This window comes from Triticum dicoccoides, chromosome 7A (assembly GCF_002162155.2).
Source record: "Triticum dicoccoides isolate Atlit2015 ecotype Zavitan chromosome 7A, WEW_v2.0, whole genome shotgun sequence".
Lineage (NCBI taxonomy): Eukaryota > Viridiplantae > Streptophyta > Magnoliopsida > Poales > Poaceae > Triticum > Triticum dicoccoides.
In genome coordinates, this window is record NC_041392.1 from 735871781 (window position 1) to 735890317 (window position 18537).

Below are 18537 nucleotides of genomic sequence, written 5' to 3' on the forward strand. Positions count from 1 at the left end.
GCATATGTATAGGACTAGGGTCTGTATTTATACCGTTGTATCTCTCTCTCTCCCCCGTATATTTGTACATCTTGGGAGACAAGTAGAGCCCGGTCTACCCTGTACCTATATATGTGCACCTTGCACACGATCAATGATTATCGATTCGTGCAATCTCATTCTTCCCAACTAATAGTAAATGATACCGTGGGGGGCTGAAGTGGATACAATTTTCTATGGAGTGTAGTACGAATGATTGGTTAGAAAAATTCCAATAGATTCAATCCAAATAATCAACATAGGAAAAACTCCTTCAAACATCCGGTTGATCTAATGACGAGTGCTTTAGAAAATTTTGCACCTAAAGCGAGCCCTTCTGTTTTGGTAACGTCAATCCTTTTATGTCCCACACAGCAAAACAGTACTCTCTGCCTTGAACTTACCAAAACAGAAGAGCCCGTTTTTGTGAAAATTAATATGAAACGTGAAAGTTGTTCAAAAATACTCTCCTCTTCTATGACCTTACCAAAACAGAAGAGCTCACTTTTTTTGGAATTTGATTTTGAAACCTAGAAGTTGTTCGAAAAGACATAGTATCAACTTCATACTAATCATATTTTGGAGGTCACGCTCCGTTAAAATGACAGTGCCATCCACATACTAGAGGATAGACACACCTCCTTCAACCAGATGCGGGATAAGGCCCCCAAGCCGACTATCCTCCTTAGCCTTGGCAATGAGAATAGCGAACATATCTGCTATAGCATTGCATATAATTGGCGACAGGGGTTCACCTTTCCCCATAATTTTCTTGGTTTGGAAATAATGCCCGAAATGAAAGAGGACACTTGCTGCCTCAATTCAGTTGCAAAAACATTCATGCGAAGACCTTGTTGAGGGAAATACCAGTTTACTTTATCGTATGCGTTTTCAAAGTTCACCTTACAAATAACTACATCAAGCTTCTTTGTGTGCAGCTCATGGATCGTCTCATGAATGATCGTCTCCACCTTAATGTCCAAAGCATTACCAATTGTTAGGAGAAGATCTTTTTATTTCTTGTACTCACCACTAATACGCTTAGCGCAACCTCGAAGGAATTGTATAAGTTGCCATATTTTAAATTGCCATTTCGCATGCCTCCTTTGGTTTATAGAAATTTTGTAGGAATGATTACTTTGGAGACCTTTCGTTTATAGGAATGGATTCCTATTTCTATATAGGGTAGGAACCAATCCTTCACATTTCAAAGGAAAAAAAACACTTGCATAAACTTAATGCAAAAGTTCTTATACTATGAATCAAATAAATTATTTGTCTTTACAAGAATTGAGATACCTGTCAATCTCAATTCCTATGATATTGCTATTCTATGAAACAAAGAAGGCCTCGGTGTTAGTAACTCCTATAGTCTCCTTTGATAACTCATGAATTACAATATCGAGAAAATCTTCCCTCTCAAAACAAGATATTTCAAAGTAAAAAAAACAACATTTATTTCCCGGATGAGCCGCCTCACCGGAATCCAAAAAAAGATGAGTGTGGCTGCAGATACTTCCCTACAGAGCATGAACCGTCACCGGACCAAATTTATGCGCCCACTCAACACTCATCAAGACAGGATCCAACTATTCACAGATCGGAGAAAGTAAATTGTTAGCCCAACTAGATTGATGGCCCGATAGTGCTATCTCTCTCAGGTCTAAGCTCCCAATAGTGACACTGAACATAAAATTCCATATGACATCAAAATTATTCTTATTCTTCTCTTCCTGTCTCTGAATACTATTAAAATCACCACCCAACAACATAGGTGGATATTTCGAACCACAAATCCTAGCAAGCTCAGCAAGGAAGTTGTGTTTAAGCTCAATTTGTGCTACCCCATAAACAGTCAGAAGAGCCCATGAGAAGACATCATTTCTCGAGCAAACATGATGTTTGACCACGAAGTCATAAAACTCCATATTCAGAACCTCAAGTTTAGAATTATTCACACCTTCCCCTTGGGAGTAAGAAAAACGATGAGTAATCAACAGGTGCACATAAGAAGTCTAGAAAAGACGTGACAGAATTTGAATGACCCGCCTCCATGAGAGCGATGAAGTCCAAATTTCTCTCTCTAGAAATATTTGAAATAAATTATCTTTTATCTGTCTTGAAGATCTCTGCTATTCCAGAAGATTTGTCACATTCATCATGAATATTTTCTTTTGACATATACATCGCTCCATAGAAAGATCGTATTGCTTCGTAGCGTGGGTACGACGAACCTTTGAAGGTACTAAAGAGTCAACAACACGACTCTCGAAGCGATTTACTCAATCCAAACCCAAATGGCCTCTATCATGGAGAAAAAAGGTAACATGTTTGTCGTGCGGTGCAAGACGACAATTTTCGTGCACGAAATTTGATTGCCACGTACTCTCATAAGAAAGATACACATCAGAGAAAGTATCACGTGATACCATTTGTTAAGTGCTACCACGAAAGACAAATTTAAATGTTACAAAAATCATGATTTTTTATCGATGTTTACAAGGTATGTGTCTACAACCCCTAACAAAATCAAATTCAAATTCAAAATACACATTAAGAAACAAAAAAAGACAAATTCATGTGTGAATACTGTCCTTTTGTCTTTTTTGGCACTATTCATGCTATATTTGTCATTTTTTTATCAATGCACAATTTGAATTTGAACCTGGAATTGCTAGGAGCTTTTATTTTTGCTAGGAGTGGTACTCCAACCCTAGCCGCCGCCGGGGCCGATCCCCCTCCCTCCCTCCCACCGCTGCCGGAGGACGCCCCCGGCCTGCGCCCGGTGGCCGACAGCGGTGGCGAGGGTTCTCCTCGCTCCCATGTCTCAGGATTGGTTCGGGCCGCCTATGCGCGTGGACGCGCGGCCGATCTAGCGAAGCGGCGGCGTCCACCATGGCTGAGGCGGCGGCAGCAGCGGCCGATCTAGCGAAGCTGCGGTGACGACGGCGAAGGCCACTCCTGCCTCGCAGCGGGCGATCTATGCTACAGCGATGCGTCATCTGGTTTTGGATCAGCGACGGCGTCGAGGGCCTGGTGAACTGCTTGGCAGCACCTCCGGTCAAATCGAATCTGGTCAGTGCAGCCGGCGGTGGTGCTCATCTTCTCCGACGAAGGTGGCCGGCCAGAGGTTGGGTGGTCAGATCTCGAGATCCGTCATCTAGTCCCGGCTGCGAGTTGGGGAGACAGAGTTGCCGGTGAAAACCGAGCCGACGGCAGGCGATGGCGGCGTTCTGCGTCGTTACCTTGATGAAGGCATCGTCGTGTAACTAATGTCGACCCACTCGTGTTGCTCCAGGGGAAACCCTAGGATCTGGTTTTCCGGATCGGATGATGGCGGCATGACGGTGTCCTTTCTTTTTTGGGAGCATCGAGCAGCGTTGGAAGTCAGAGGTAGGAGGCGGAGAGGCTTCATCTTGCACGGAGCTTTGGTGGAGATATCAAGTCATACCTGGCCGACAGGTGCTACGCTTTGTCATACCTGGTTGGCAGGTGCTACGCATGACATATCTTCTAGAGACTTTAAGCTGTGTCGGCTGGTGGTACTTGGCGGCATAGTGCTGAGGTGTACCGGCGGAGACCGCGGCGTGCTCAACAGTTAGCGCGCAGGGAAGTGGTGGCGTTGGGCACCGTTCTAGCGTCGACAGCAGGTAGACCGGGCAAGGGTGATACGTCAGTACAACTCTGAAGTTGGAGTGGTGGCAGTTGGCGGCAGCGGCCTCTGAGAGCGCGCCAGACCGGTGTGTGCCCCATACCCGGCAAGTGGCTTGGTTGGGGCCTCAGGTCTTACATGTTAGGCTTGGCTGCGAGGTCTGTGGTATTATGCCTGGACTATCAGCATCCCTTCATCAATTAGATAGGAACAGCGACGGATGTTGCCTAGACGGAGGATTCAGACTTACTACTGTATTTCTTTATAAGATTTTGTGTGAATAATTAATAAAATGGCTGCATGCATCGGCCAAGCGGGAGGTCTTCCGCCTTCTCTAAAAAAACAAAGATGGAATGACCAATGTCGACGATGAAAGCGGCAGCAGTGGGAGGGCGCGCTCCTTGACGCGGCCTCCGACGTGCCCACCGAAATGCCTCCATCAATGAAGCTTGTGTATTCGTACTAATCTGGCATTGGGACCGGCGTGAAGGGATGGTGGAGGCATGCGGCATGGCCGCCGCTGCCGTCCGGTCCGCGAGCAGCCACCGGGCGCTGCACGAGGCCACGGCCAACGGCAGGACGCGCGCCTGCCGCTACCTCGTCCAGGACCTCGGCTTCCCTGTCGACCCCCTCTCCGACACGGGCGAGACACCGTTGCTCCTAGCCGCCACGCTCGGCCACGCCGCGACGGCAGCCTGCCTCCTGGAGCACGGCGCCAGCGCGCACGCCCAGGACCACGACGGCGAGACCGCGCTCCACTGGGCTGCCTACAATGGTACGCACGCACGCACCTCGCCGACACTGGAGCGCGCGAGCGCGAGGTTAACGAGTTGACGCCGTCGTCTCAGCCGTGCTGCAGGGGACCTCCTGCTGGTCGCGCTGCTCCTGGACAGAGGCGCCGACGTTGGCACCGCGAACCCTCGTGGCACGGCGCTGCATATCGCGGCCACGCAGGCGCATCCGAACCTTGTCGCCTTCCTGCTGCGTCATGGTGTCGATGTACGCATTGCGCCGCCGTTCCGTTTGTTTGTTTGTGGAGCCGAACAATTTAGGGTGTGTTTGGTTGCCCGCATTAGCCTCAACCTGGCCCGCGCGGGAAGAAAGTGTCCCGTTTGATTGCCTGCGTTTACTGTGCGGCCCGCATCCCACGGAACTTAAAGCACGTCCAGGCCAGGCCCAGGGGAAACGCCCGAATCGGCAGTACCTCGCGAGCCTGGCTCGGGCGAGGCAGGGAGGGCGACGCGCTTCTTCCCTCGTGCGAGCAGGGGAGATGGCGTGAGCTCGCCCGCATCGCCAAAAAATCGGCGGGAGGATTTCGGCTCACCTCCCGCCGAGTCCATCCTTATTTAGCCCCTCCCTAACTGCCCAACTCCCGCCACCATTCTCCCTCCGTTCGAGCTTTCCCGTCGACGCGCATCGGCACCGACGAGCAGGTAAGCGGTGCATCTTCATCGGTCGGCGGTCCACGGCGTCGGCGCTCCTTCACCGGCCGGCGTTGATCTTCCACGACCGTCCCTCCACATCCTCAAGCTGCAGCGATGGCCTCTATGAGTTCAATCTCCCTTTCTCTCTATTCCTTCTAGCTAGATCTGAGCTGCAGCTAGGGTTTGATCTAGATGCATGGTTGATTAGTGGTCTGATCTATGAGCTAATATGGATGATTGCTACGGTGCGACTGCAATTTGTGGTAGGGCTAGATGTTCAAGCATGTGGTAGGCTAGATTAGTAGTAGAGTTTGAAGTTGAACCTTGTGCTTGTGTTGAATCATGCTTAGATCTATGATTTGTAGCTATTGGTGGTCCATTTGTAGCATGTTGTTTGTTGTAGATGTATGTTCTTGCTCATAGATTGTCCAGTATCCTTGGTATGATAGCGATGAAGCATGTGCTTACTATGATAGTGATGAACCATGTACATGTATGCTCCTGCTTTCATGGATTGTCCGGTATGTTGTGTGCTATGCTTACTGTCAATGCATGCTACGATTGTAGGACATGACCACGCAGACGCAAGATCTTAGTCAGGCCCTTGTCCTGTCCGACAGCCAGTTTGCTCCATTGTTTGTCGAGGACTCGCAGCCTATGTCCAAGATGGCACGTGATTCAGAGGTGTTCGCATCTGATTCCCTCTATGTGCCAGTGGTGCTTATTGAGCCAACTCCTGCTGCTGCTGCTGCCGCTGCAATCAAGCTAGCAGCAGCAAAGGCAAAGAAGGATGGTAGGTGGAACAACATGAAGTGGCAGCCGTTCATGTCCACGTTCATGTTGAACAAGATGTGTGAGCTCATCTCTAGTGGAGTTATGACTGACAAGGGCTTCAAGGAGGTGCACTTGAACACCGTTGAGAAGCAGGTGTTCGAGTTCTGTGGGTAAGAGGTGTCTGCCACCCAGGTGTACAACCACCTGAGGAAGTGGAGAAGTCGATGGATCCAAGTGTCCAAGCTGAGAGACCTTAGCGGAGTCACATGGGATGAGAACACTTGCTCCATAGTTCTGGAGGCAGAGCACTACGTCGGCCATGTCGCGGTTAGCTCACAGCACCCTTCCTTTTCATACTGTCCACCATTGCCTACTCCTAATTGCAACTAACAACACTTGTGTTTCATTCTTAGGACCACCCAAGGGACGATGAGTTCCTCAACACACCCATCCAGAACTACAGCCAGATGCGAAAAGGGAGATCCAAGTGTCCAAGCTTCTCCTTCGGGCTGGCATCTGGGAAGCATGCCATGGGCTCGGGTGAGCCTCTTGGTTCTCCCATGCCAGACTTCCCTGGGACCCCGGACGTCGAGGTCCTTGATGGCCCTGACAAGCCCGCTGTGAAGCCCTTCGACAAGCCATTTGACCCCGTCCATGATAGGAAGAGGAAGAGAGGAGGCCTGATGGAGGAGGAGATTAATGTCTTTTGCAGCATGACTGAGGCGGTGAAGGAGGTGGCAGCAGCCATTAGGGAGTGCAAGCCCCTCGACGTCCACCCTGACCTGTATGGCGCTGTCATGACCCAGGGTGGCTTCAACGACGAGGCTCTCATGGCAGGTCTCAGCCACCTGCTTGACAACAAGGCCCTGGGTGTTGGGTTCGTTGCCATGGCCGACCCTCATAGGGTGTTGTGGCTCAGGAGCTGGCTGGGCAAGCACTACTACTAGAGTAATGCTGCCTGTGAGCGTGCATGATCTCCGACGGCGATGGCGGTGGCGACGACGACGACGATGACGATGACAACGTGCATTTTGTGTAGTTAGGGCTCAAAAACTATTTGATGGTCTGTATATTTTTGTGAGGTGGTATATACTAACCCCTCACACTGATGATGAACTTGCGGTGGTAGGACGACACCCTCTTTTGGATGTGGTGGTAGGTTAACACCAAGGTAGTGGTAGGAAGAACTTGCTATGCCGTATGATCATGCAGGCAACCAAACAACTAGCAGATGGCATATTAGGGCCTGTTTTTCTTCGACCAGGCTGGATTGAGAAGTGTATGCAATGCAGGAACTGTTCACAACGGCAACCAAACACGCCCTTATAGTTTGTTTTGTGCAGCCGAACAAGCTTCTCTGCCGTGTCTTCACACCCTTGGTCTCATCGACTCTTGGCGGCTCACTGGAATGCATGAAACTGATCATTCAGGTCAGGTGCTACAATGATTTGTCTTGTGCTGATTGATCATTGAGTTTATGTTAATTGCATAAGAGTGTGGCTAAATCTTAGTTGACTGAGACTTAACCAAGTCTGTCTTGTGCTACATTAACATTACTCTATCTTGTGCTGATGAATCTGTAAGTTTGTATTCATTGCATAAATCATAGTTACTTCTTTGATTGATCGCGCTTCTGTTTTTAGTATCACTTGCAATGCTTGGTTCGCCGGAGTCTCGTAGAATTCGTTCATATAGAATTTCCCCCTGTTCCAAACAGAGCCCATACCGTACTAGGTTCCATAAGAACCAAACTTGATCTTGATTCCGCAGATCAAAGAATTAGAACTAGCTTGCTTTGAGAAAGAGTTTACCGAGCTTCCTCCTCTAATCTTAATGGCCACTCAACTGTATGAGTGTCGGTGCACTGAAACTGTTGTGGAAATGTTAACTAGGCCGGAGCTAATGTTAACGCGGGTGGATCTTCTGGAACGACCCCTCTCTTGGTAGCATGCAACCGCCGCGGCAACATCCGGCTCGTCGAGTGCTTGCTGGAAGCCAGAGCAGATCCAAACAGTACTGATGAAGTGAGCATACTGAACCTCCTCTGCTGCCACATTTTATCCTTGTCTTTTTTTTTGCAATCCTTGGCCTTGATAAAAAAAATGTTCCCAAAAACTAACTCATGCTTTTTATACTCTGTAACAGCTTGGTAGGTTTCCGATAGAAATCGCCGCTGTCCATGCCGAGAGGAAAGTCGTTCGAGCTCTGTTTCCTGTGACTCAACGCCCTCCAACTGTCCTTGGTTGGAGTGTTGCTAGCATAGTGAGACGTGTAAAATCTGCTTCTTACAGGGAGCGGGTAATGCCATATTACTGTTCGTTATATAGTACTAGTACTAATTAACTTCTCATGAGGGGCCCTTACTCTTGTTTCTCTAAGTTTTTTTTTAGAATCTCCATGTTTACCTGGTAAGTGATTTCCTTCATCATCTAAAGACAACATATTTAGGTTGATATTTTTTATTTTCTGCTTAGATGGTTATTATTTAGGTTGATAGTTTTTATCTTGTGTTTACATGATCACATGTAGGAGGAAAGATGAACTAAAACTACAAGGAAACAAGGCCTTTGAAATCAAGGACTACGATGCGGCGATTCCTCTGTACAGCATGGTAACCTCTCTTTTGCCATTGATTGTTCTTGTATGCACCTGTTGGGATGCAAATGTTCTGTTTTTGTCCTAGTGGCAGCAAAAACACTACGAAATTGTCAGGGTATATCCCCAATCAATTCAGATGGTTCAGATCTACATTTCTGAAAATGTTGACATTCAAAAACAAACATGTAGGCACTGAAACTCGACGACACGGATGCCACCTTATATTCAAACAGGAGCATCTGTTGGCGCTGCACCTTGGTGACGGCGATGAGGCTCTTTCGGACGCCCAGGCCTGCACCAGGGTCTGGCCTGACTGGGAGAAAGGATACTACCGTTAGGGAATGGCCTTCCCCTTGTTGGAGGTGATCATCGGCCTCATTTAATTCACCTATATTCTTAGCTCATCGGTCGAGATAGCATCCGATCCGGTCATGCTTGTGTTAGGATTACGTCAGTGTTTGTTCCGCGTTTAGCATGGCATTGGAGCTTGATCAGGGGAATCCAATCATCATCAACGCCCTCCGGTAAATCCACTGCATGCACTTTGTGTCCTCAATTCCTCATCATACAAACTAATCTTACGTTCCACACGTGACTGTGTTATGTTCAAACTTGTGCAGGGATGTCTCGGAGCGAGTGGACCGTGTCGCAAGATCGCCGTGCTAGGAGAAAATGGATGCAAGGGAGAAATCAGGTTTTGTCTCGGTTTGTGTGATCAAAACAGTAGAAGGTTGTCCTATCGTCCATGTTCATTGCGCTGGTGTATATTGGATCTATTATAGCCTTTTTGCCCTGTCCGGATGACGGGTGGTGCAGCCCTGAGTGAGTGCTGCTGTAAATAGCTTTTGCTGCCTGTTATTTTCAGAAACTTGTTCTCCTGTTTGCTAGAGACCTTGTGTTTGCTTTTGCGCTGGATGCTTTGAACTTCTGTCGTGTTGTCAAGATAACTTATGTCCTGTCGTGTTGGTAGCTTTTACGACTGTTATTTTCATAAACCTGTATGATTTTAGCGTTGTTAATGTTAGGCGGTGCCTAGTTTGCTAGAGACCTTGTGTTTACTTTTGCACTGGATGATTTGACTCTCTTGTTGTCAAGAGAGCTCCCGTCGTGTTATCATTATGTCTCTTCATAGTGGAAACTGGCCAAGATGCCTTTTGGCTGCCTGTTATTTTCAGGAAACCTATATGTTTTAACGCTGTTAGCATTAGGCGGCTGCTGATGAATCTGTAAGTTTGTATTCATTGCATAAATAATAGTTAGTTCTTTGATTGATCGCGCTTCTGTCTTTAGTATCACTTGCAATGCTTGGTTCGCAAGAGTCCCGTAGAATTCGTTCATATAGAATTTCCCCCTGTTCCAAACAGAGCCCATACCGTACTAGGTTCCATAAGAACCAAACTTGATCTTGATTCCGCAGAGGGAACGGAAGCACAGGTTGTGCTCTCCTTCGGTCGCGCAGTCGCGCTGCCGAGCACGTCGCCGCTGCAGAGCGCGGGAACAGATTGCTCTCCTTCGGTCGCACAGTCACGTGGCCGAGGCGCCGAGCACGTCGCCGCTGTATAGCGCGTGAACAGGCTGCTCCCCTTCGGTCCCGCAGTCACACTGCCGAGCATGTCGCCGCTGCAGAAGCGCGAGAACATGGTGCTAGTTCTCGCCGTTTCCGTTTCTCATGATTATTTCACAGTTGATAAGGTGCTAGCTTGCTTAGGGCATTTCCAGCCGTTGGCCCCCTCAGGACGTATAAAAATCGTCCCCTGGAGGCGAGCCGGCGATACACTCGGCGCTGGGGGCGGTTGTGCGCCCAGTCGTCGCCCCCAGGCGCCGAAATTGGCCCACTTTGTAGCCCAATTTCGGCGAATAAACGGCCCATATAGACGAGAATAGGACCATATTCGGCGTGGTTTCGCCGTGTCTTGGCGTTCAATTATCAACACAATTATTTCTTATCACATATTTCATCACAAAAAAATCAAATACTTCAACAAAATAGTACAACAACAAATAGTTCAATACAAATTATATAGTTTAACAAATAAAAACTCGTATTTCATCACACGGCGTCCCCCTTGAGCCTCCATAGGTGCTCAATCATATCTTTCTGCAGTTGATGATGCACCTGTGGGTCTCGGGTCTCCTGACGCATACTGAGATAGGCAGTTCAAGTTGCCGGTAGCTGGTGATCAACTTCGGCTAGAGGACCCTGCCTGTAGTATGGTTCAGTGTCAAACACTGGGTCTTCTTGCTCGCTCTTGATGATCATGTTGTGCAAGATGACAGAGCAAGTCATAATCTCCCACATTTGATCTTTGGATCAGGTCTGAGCGGGGTACCGAACAACAGCAAATCGAGATTGGAGCACACCAAATGCCTGCTCGACAGGGTTCTTGCCTCCTGTCACAGGGTTTGAGATCGTCTTCACAAATGTCGACCATCTCGGATAGATGCCGTCAGCTAGATAGTACCCCTTGTTGTATTGGTGCCCATTGATCTCGAAATTCACCGGAGAAGAATGGCCCTCAACGAGCTTGGCAAAAACAGGAGAGCACTGCAGCACGTTGATGTCATTATGAGTTCCTGGCATACCAAAGAAGGAGTGCCAAATCCAAAGGTCCTGTGTGGCTACCGCCTTAAGCACCACACTGCAACCGCCTTTGGCGCCTTTGTACATCCCCTTCCAACCAAATGGGCAATTCTTCCATTTCCAATGCATGCAGTCGATGCTTCCAAGCATCCCAGGAAATCCTCTTGCTGCATTCTGGGCTAGGATCCGAGCAGTGTCTTCCGTATTGGGTGTTCTCAAGTATTGTGGCCCAAATACTGCTGCCACTGCCCGACAGAACTTGTAGAAACACTCTATGCTGGTGGACTCAGCCATGCGCCCATAGTCGTCGAGTGAATCACTGGGAGCTCCATATGCAAGCATCCTCATCGCTGTCGTGCATTTCTGGATGGAGGTGAATCCAAGAGCGCCAGTGCAATCCATCTTGCACTTGAAGTAGTTGTCGAACTCCCGGATGGAATTCACAATCCTGAGGAAGAGCTTTCGGCTCATCCGATAACGGCGCCGAAATGTTCTCTCGCCATGAAGTGGAGCATCGGCGAAGTAGTCAGAGTAGAGCATGCAGTAGCCTTGGAGACGATGCCGGTTCTTTGCTTTCACCTGCCCTGGCGCCGCGCCATCTCGCCGCGGCTTTTCATTGCTCGCCAGCAGCTGGGCGAGGGCGGCGAGCACCATGAGATGCTCTTCTTCCTGGACGTCGGCCGCGGCTTCCTCCTCCAGCAGCGCGGCGAGCTCTTCCTCCTCATCCGAGTCCATCGCCGAGACAGGCAAAACGCCGAACACCTTGCGCTCGGTGGGCGTGTACCCGCCGTTAAGCCGCGGCCGGAAACGGCGGCCGGAAACACCCAGCTGCTGTGGGAGGGGCTGCCGCGGCGAAGCGCTACTATTTTCCGGCGGGGAATGGCTATCTAGCGGAGTAGGGCGGCGGCCGTCGCCGGGATATAGCTAGTGGTGGCCGAGGGCGCGGGGGGTGCGAGGCGAGTCGGGGGAATAAAACCTTGACTTTTCCCCTGTTAGTGTGGGCTAGGCGTGCTTTTCCCTAGCGCCGGAGCCCCCAACTGCTCCCTAGCGCGCCGGGTTCGGCCTGTGACCGCCGGTCGGAAAAAAGGTTCGAACTGGCGATTTTCGGCGTCCTGGGGGTGCGATTGGGCCGTTTTTCGGCGCCGGTGCCGAAAAAGTGGCCTGGGGGGCCTGTTGGGGGCGCGGCTGGAGATGCCCTTAAGCTTGGTTTCAGAATTGACGGTGAAACATCACGTGCTAAATTTTTACGCAGTGTGCAGTGGCGGAGCGTGAATCAAATATTAGGAGGGGCCAAATGAGTGTATATGGCATAGAAAAGGCTAGGATGATCAGAGACGCCAGACGATTAGTAGAGGAATTACCAGATAAGTAAGTGTATTTGGTAAATTTTCCTTTTAGAAAGGGGGGCCAGGGCCCGGAATTGTCCCCACTACGCTCCGCCACTAACAGTGTGGCTGGGTGAGCAGTTTTTCGTAGTGCTGCAGTTTTGCATGGCAAAGCTCCTGAATTCCAAGTATCTTATTTGTTGGTGTTGATGGAGACGGCGAGCAGCAGCCGGTGTCGTCGTCGTCTGCTTCGTCTACCTTCGGCGTCGGCTCAACAGGATGAGCCGGCCTGCCTGCTCTTGTCGGCAGCGCAACTTGAGACAGTCCCAGGGGAGATGAGGGCGTACAATGGCAATCGATTAATTCTGTTGGGCGTGGCTATCTGGCGCGCGAGCGTTCCAACGCTCGTTTTCCGACAGTCTTCAATTTGGAAAGTGGCTTAACTTACGTGGATTAATTAGGGATGGTTAATTAGAGGCGGGACCCCTAAAAATCAGGGGGGCGGTGATTAGTGTTGATTTGGGTGGGGCGCCTCCCTCTTGCCTTGCCTAGCCTTTGCATGTGTGTGCGCTGGAAGTCTCACCCGGTGGGCCTTGATGGAAAGACTTGTCGGCTGATTAGTTGTGATGGACTAGATCGCCCGTTGTAGCGGCCGATCGCTAGGAAGTCGTTTCGAATTCTGTTTCCCCTGCTCGATTGATCGTACGCCCTAAATAGATCGTTTGCCGGCCAGAGTCTAAGCACAGATGAACAGTAGGAAATTACCAAGCTATCCTCGAACCAATCTTTGAGTCAAACACTATCAGCCGTTGGATCAACTTAATACTACCTCTTAAATTCGGTAGTATGATGTACCGTAAAAAATCTCTAATGGTAGGCCATGGAGGAGAAGAAGCGAGAGAAACCTGGAGATATGGTAAGGATGCATCTGCCAACAGGGATGCAAACAAGACTTATGACCTCAGAGCAGAGCACCCATCATTGCCAATAGGATTGGGGGAGTTGATGAGTCCAATATTTCATCACTTTTTACTCTTTATTTACACTGTGCTGTTAGGATTGTAAGCTTTGTTCAATCAATTGATCTGAAGCTAAAACCTACTCTATTTGTAGCTAGAATTAGAAAGATGTAATTCCTTCTGGCTAAGCTACTTGGCTTTGACTTCCAGACATTGATTAAGCAAGAAAGGGGATGTAAAGATAGTACTGCCAGCTTGCCAAGTGTGTAGCTAGTTAAAGATGTTATTTCTTTACTTTCTTTTCTCTATTGCATCGATTAGGATATGTTGTCATTCAAGTAAACTTGTAGCAATCTGTTTGACAAATGATTTACTTATCACGGAAGTAACTTGTAGTAGCAGTGGATTGTGGCCACGTAAAAACAGTGTATTGAAATTGTGAACCGGTGCTAAGGTTTTTTTTGTAGTTCAGTCTGTTAGGAAAGCAACTTATCTTTATTGAAGGCCCAAGGGGCATATATATATTACACAAGGCTTGAGGTGCAAGGAAACTAAACATAGACTAATAAGGACTCCTAGACCAATACTAATACTCCTTAACACCCCCCCTCAAATGCAAAGCGTATGCAATAGCATTGCATTTGAAGAAGTGTAATACTAAAAAAAATGATAATCCAAATCCGCGTCTTGAGAGTGTCGTCGTAGCATGAAGAGTCTTCAAAACCTGTCGAGTCGCCAAAGGAGATAACGAAGAGATGGCACATCAGAGGAAGACACCGCACCAATAGAAGATACAATAGAAGTATCAAGAGAAGATGGGTTGTCAAAAGAAGATGGCCATCAAGAGAAGAAGCATTGCTTAAAGAATCATGGCCCATGAAAACCGACGGCGAAAGAAGCTCGGCGGCAAGAGAATGAGCTTAGATCAACAATGCAAAGAGAGGCCACAGAAATCCTATAGAGAGGACAATGACCAGAAAAAGGCTGACGGACAAAATTTTGGTGGACTCGCATGACATGAGAAACACAAAATATCAACGAATTTGATGGACACAGCAGAAAACAAGGAAGGTAAAATCTAGGAAGCATACACGACACAAAGATGCAAAATCCATCGTGTATGCAGAAGACATTGGACTCCTTTTTTTTTGTTGTTGAAATCAAGATGGGAACGGAAAGACAGCAGCTAGTATGCAGGAGCGAACTCAGCAGCAAAGCAGCAGCTATAGCACAGCAGCCTGAACGCAGCAGCACGCACATCGATCTAGAGCTGGACGAGGTAACCCGATCTGGCGCACAGGTGCGAACGCAGCACAGTAGCCAACCAGGCGAGGCGGGCTTTGATCCATGCAGGCGATCACGGCTGTGCAGGCGCACATCATGGGCGCACTCGTCACCAGTTTGGATCCAGCGAAGCAGCTGGGCGGCAGGTGCCCCGCGAACGACAGCGGAAGACGAGATCGACCCAGAGAAGAATAGATCGACCGAGAAAAAAAACTAGTGGATCGTAAGGACGAGTTGCGGCGTCCGGAGACCTAAACCTAGGCTCTAATACCATGTTAGGAAAGCAACTTATCTTTATTGAAGGCTCAAGGGACATATATATATTACACAAGACTTGAGGTGCAAGGAAACTAAACATAGACTAATAAAGACTCCTAGACCAATACTAATACTCCTTAACACAGTCAACATGAAGCTGTTGGTACCAGATCTCAATGCAGAGTGGAGAAAAGAGCTAACTAGTGCTAGTGATCTTCGCTTTGCACTTCATCTTATTCGAAAGTATCTCTGCCTTGGACATGGTAATTGATAACTGAAAACTATTCCCAGGTTTACCCATGGCAAAGTTTAGTTCGCGGCGATGTCATCGATAGTGAAGTTGAAGGTTATGTGGGATTTATCTTCATGTCACTCTATGGCAATGAATCACATGCTCATATCATTTGTCCACTCTGAGAGCATCTAAAACCGGACCTCTCAAACCCGCCTCATACGTCTGGGCAGGCCGCTTGGTCACTGTCCGGTCTCGTTTTTTCGACCCAGATAGACGCCTCAAGCGGGCCTTAAACGTACGGAGTGACCGGCACCCCCCATATCCAGCCCAAATATGGGGCGGATATGGGCACGCCTGGGCGCGTCCGCCTGACAAGCCCGGCCCACCACCGACACCTCAGATGTCCCACAAAAAACCCCATCGGCCTCGACGGTCTGAAACCCTAACTCACTCACTCTCCTCTCTCGCTCCGTCATCTCCTGTCCCCTCACCGATTTCGATCGAATCCAGCGCAATGTCGAGCTTCAGCAGCCGCTCCGATGATGAGGTGGATCCGGAGTACGAGCTTGCCCTTCGCATTGCCTTGGAGTGTTCCAAGGTGGACACCGGGGGCAGCTCTGGATCTGCAGCCTCGCCGCAGCCGCCGCTTCCCCGTCGGCGCATCTCGGACGCCGGCGTTGGTGCCTCCCGGCCCATGGGCAGCTCCGACAGGCGGCCGGCGCTATCTGCGCCTCTCCTACACCGTCCCTCGCCCTGTCGGCTGCTGCTCCCCTTCGTGGGTAGCGGTGGGTGCTTGTGCTCGCCTTGCCGGCCCGGACGCGCACGCCAGAGCTCTGTCCGCCGCCGGCGTGGGCCGGCGGAGCCCGACGAGGACGAGCGGCTCCTCCAGTGGGTCTACCGCCGGTCGCTTATGATGACGGAGACAGGTGCTCGCTGGCTCCACCGAAAGAACGTGAAGGCTCTCCAGCTTGCCATGGAGCAGTCCGAGCGGGAGGTGAGGGACAAGGCGACGGAGGCGGCTCGGCTGGCCAAGCTCGGGCGCCAGCATGACCGTGTCGTCCATCGCCTCATGGCCCTCATCATCGTCGAGTCCTCCTCCGATGACGACGACGACCACGGCTCCTCGTTCGACAAATCGGACAATCCTCCCCCAGCTGCGGACTCCTACAGTAGCGCCGGGGACCGGAAGGGCAAAGGGCCGGCGGCGAGGAAATGGTGAAGGTGGCCTCTATTTATGTCTGATTATCGTTTTTAGTGTTTGAACTTGTCCGACGATGAACTGTGCCGACCTTTTGGATGATGTAGAGTGGGTTTATGTGCATTTTATTCTCTGTTTCATGCCGATTTGTTTGTATGTTGTTTGATCATGTAGAGTAGTTCATCATGTGCATGCATAGTATGGATATAGGGTACTGGATATGAGATACGCGGATGTGAAGAGACAAATTTAAGGCGTGCCGGGTCAATGCCTGCGGACACGTCTGCAGGCGTTTGAGAGGTCGGATTTGCTGTCCGTGGCTGTAGATGCTCCGAGGACATCATCGATGTGCGAGATGACGAGCCAGGGACATAAAATTTGGAAGTTGTCGAGAGTGCTGGGTCTGCTTCTTCAGTCTTTTTTTTTTAGACAAAGCACTTTTCAGACTTTTGTTTTTGTTGACAATTCTAAAAAAAACTGAGATACCGGCCGGGCCTGAGAAGAGAAGAAAATTCACATTGGCACCGGCCGTGGCCCATTTCGTCAGCACAGAAGAAAATTCCCCTCGAGCTGGGAGTCGCACCGACCGCCGCACACGGCTCTTCCTGCCCTCCCGATCTCGCCCAGCCGAGGGTTCCTCGGCGGCCAATGGCGACCACCAAGAAGAAAAGCGCATCGCTGCTGACGGAGATCCCCGACGAACTCCTGGCGGAGATCTTCCTCCGGCTGTCCGACCCGGCCGACCTCGCCCGCGCCTCTGTGGCCTGTGTCTCCTTCCGCCGGCTCGTCACCGACGGCTCCTTCCTCGTCAGCTTCCGCAGCCACCATGCCCCGCTCATCCTCGCGCTCCTCGACAGAGACGGATTCCACCCGGCCCTGCCGCCTCACCCCTCCGCTCCCGCAGCCCGCGCGCTCGCCCTCGTCGCCGACTTCACCTTCTCCTTCCTCCCCGGCCACTTCCGCTGGTTAAACCTGGACGTCCGCGACGGCCGCGTCCTCCTCTCCCGCGGGTTCGAAGAATATGGGCTGCCGGGAGTCTTCCGGGAGCTCGCGGTTTGCGACCCATTGCACCGGCGGTACGTCCTGCTTCCCCAACTGCCTGACGACCTAGCCGCTATGGTGGATCGCCTGCTCACCAGCCCTTTCCTCGTCCCCCTCAGCAAGGACGAGATGGCGGCTGAGGAAGAGATGGCATTCAAGGTGATCTGTTTGGCACACGGCAAAACTAAAGTGGCTGCCTTCGTCTTCTCTTCGAGCATCGGACAATGGCAAGCTGCCGCATGCATGTTTTGGAGTGATTTGGCCCTTGACATGGTTGACTCGGCCACGATGTCACGGACCAACTCTTGTTATCTCAGGCGCCATTATGCTTATGGCTGCTTCTACTGGGACTGGCTAGTGATCCACAAGAAGCAGTTGCTCGTGCTTGACACTAGAAGGATGGAGTTCTCCATTGCCAACCTCCCACCCGGAGGATGGTGCACACAAGGTGTGGCCATTGTTGAGGCAGGGGAAGGCAGGCTCGGCATGTTTGGTCTCCATGGTGAAACTGCATCTGATCTCACTTATGCCGTTGTACGAAACAGAGGCGAGAGCCCAAGCCAGTGGCAAATGGAGAAGACAATCTCACTAGATTCTGGGTACCGGTGTTATATCAAAGCTGTAACAGAGAGATGTTTGCTATTTATGAGGACAAAAGCCTTGCCGGGCTCACCTCGACTCATTGAGTATTTCACAATGGACATCAAGACATTACAGCTACAGAGGGTTTGTGCGAAACAATGCAAGACTTGGCTGCCCGGGATAATGATATATGCCCACTTGTTTGAAACTGGGGTATATACCAACTTTCCACCATCACTGTTGCCTCCACGGACAGTTTGAAGTGGTAAACTTTTGCATCATGTTTATCCCCTTCCCTTTATAATTATTGCACAACTTGTCTAATCTGATTATATTGTTTGTTTCTAACAATTGACATTTTAAGAGAATGAGATTAGTAAGAGGAAAAAAATCATGCACCCCATGACTGTCTTGTGCATAAATTTTCATTTAACCACGAAAACACTAGGTCGCGGCAAATAGTTTTATTAGTAGTTTTGATGGTCAGTGTAATGTAGAAGTAATACAAGTGTAGACCCAGTTTACCTTTGATTGTTTGACCTTGAGAAATTTCATTTGAGTCATGCGCAACTCCCTTTTGTACACTTTTCTTTTTGATAGATACAAGG

At 49.7% G+C, this 18537-nt stretch overlaps 1 pseudogene; it reads left to right on the top strand.

Annotated features, from left to right (window-relative positions):
- Nucleotides 1-4162: 4162 nt before the first annotated feature.
- Nucleotides 4163-8849, top strand: LOC119334126 (annotated as a pseudogene).
- The last annotated feature ends 9688 nt before the right edge of the window (nt 8850-18537 follow it).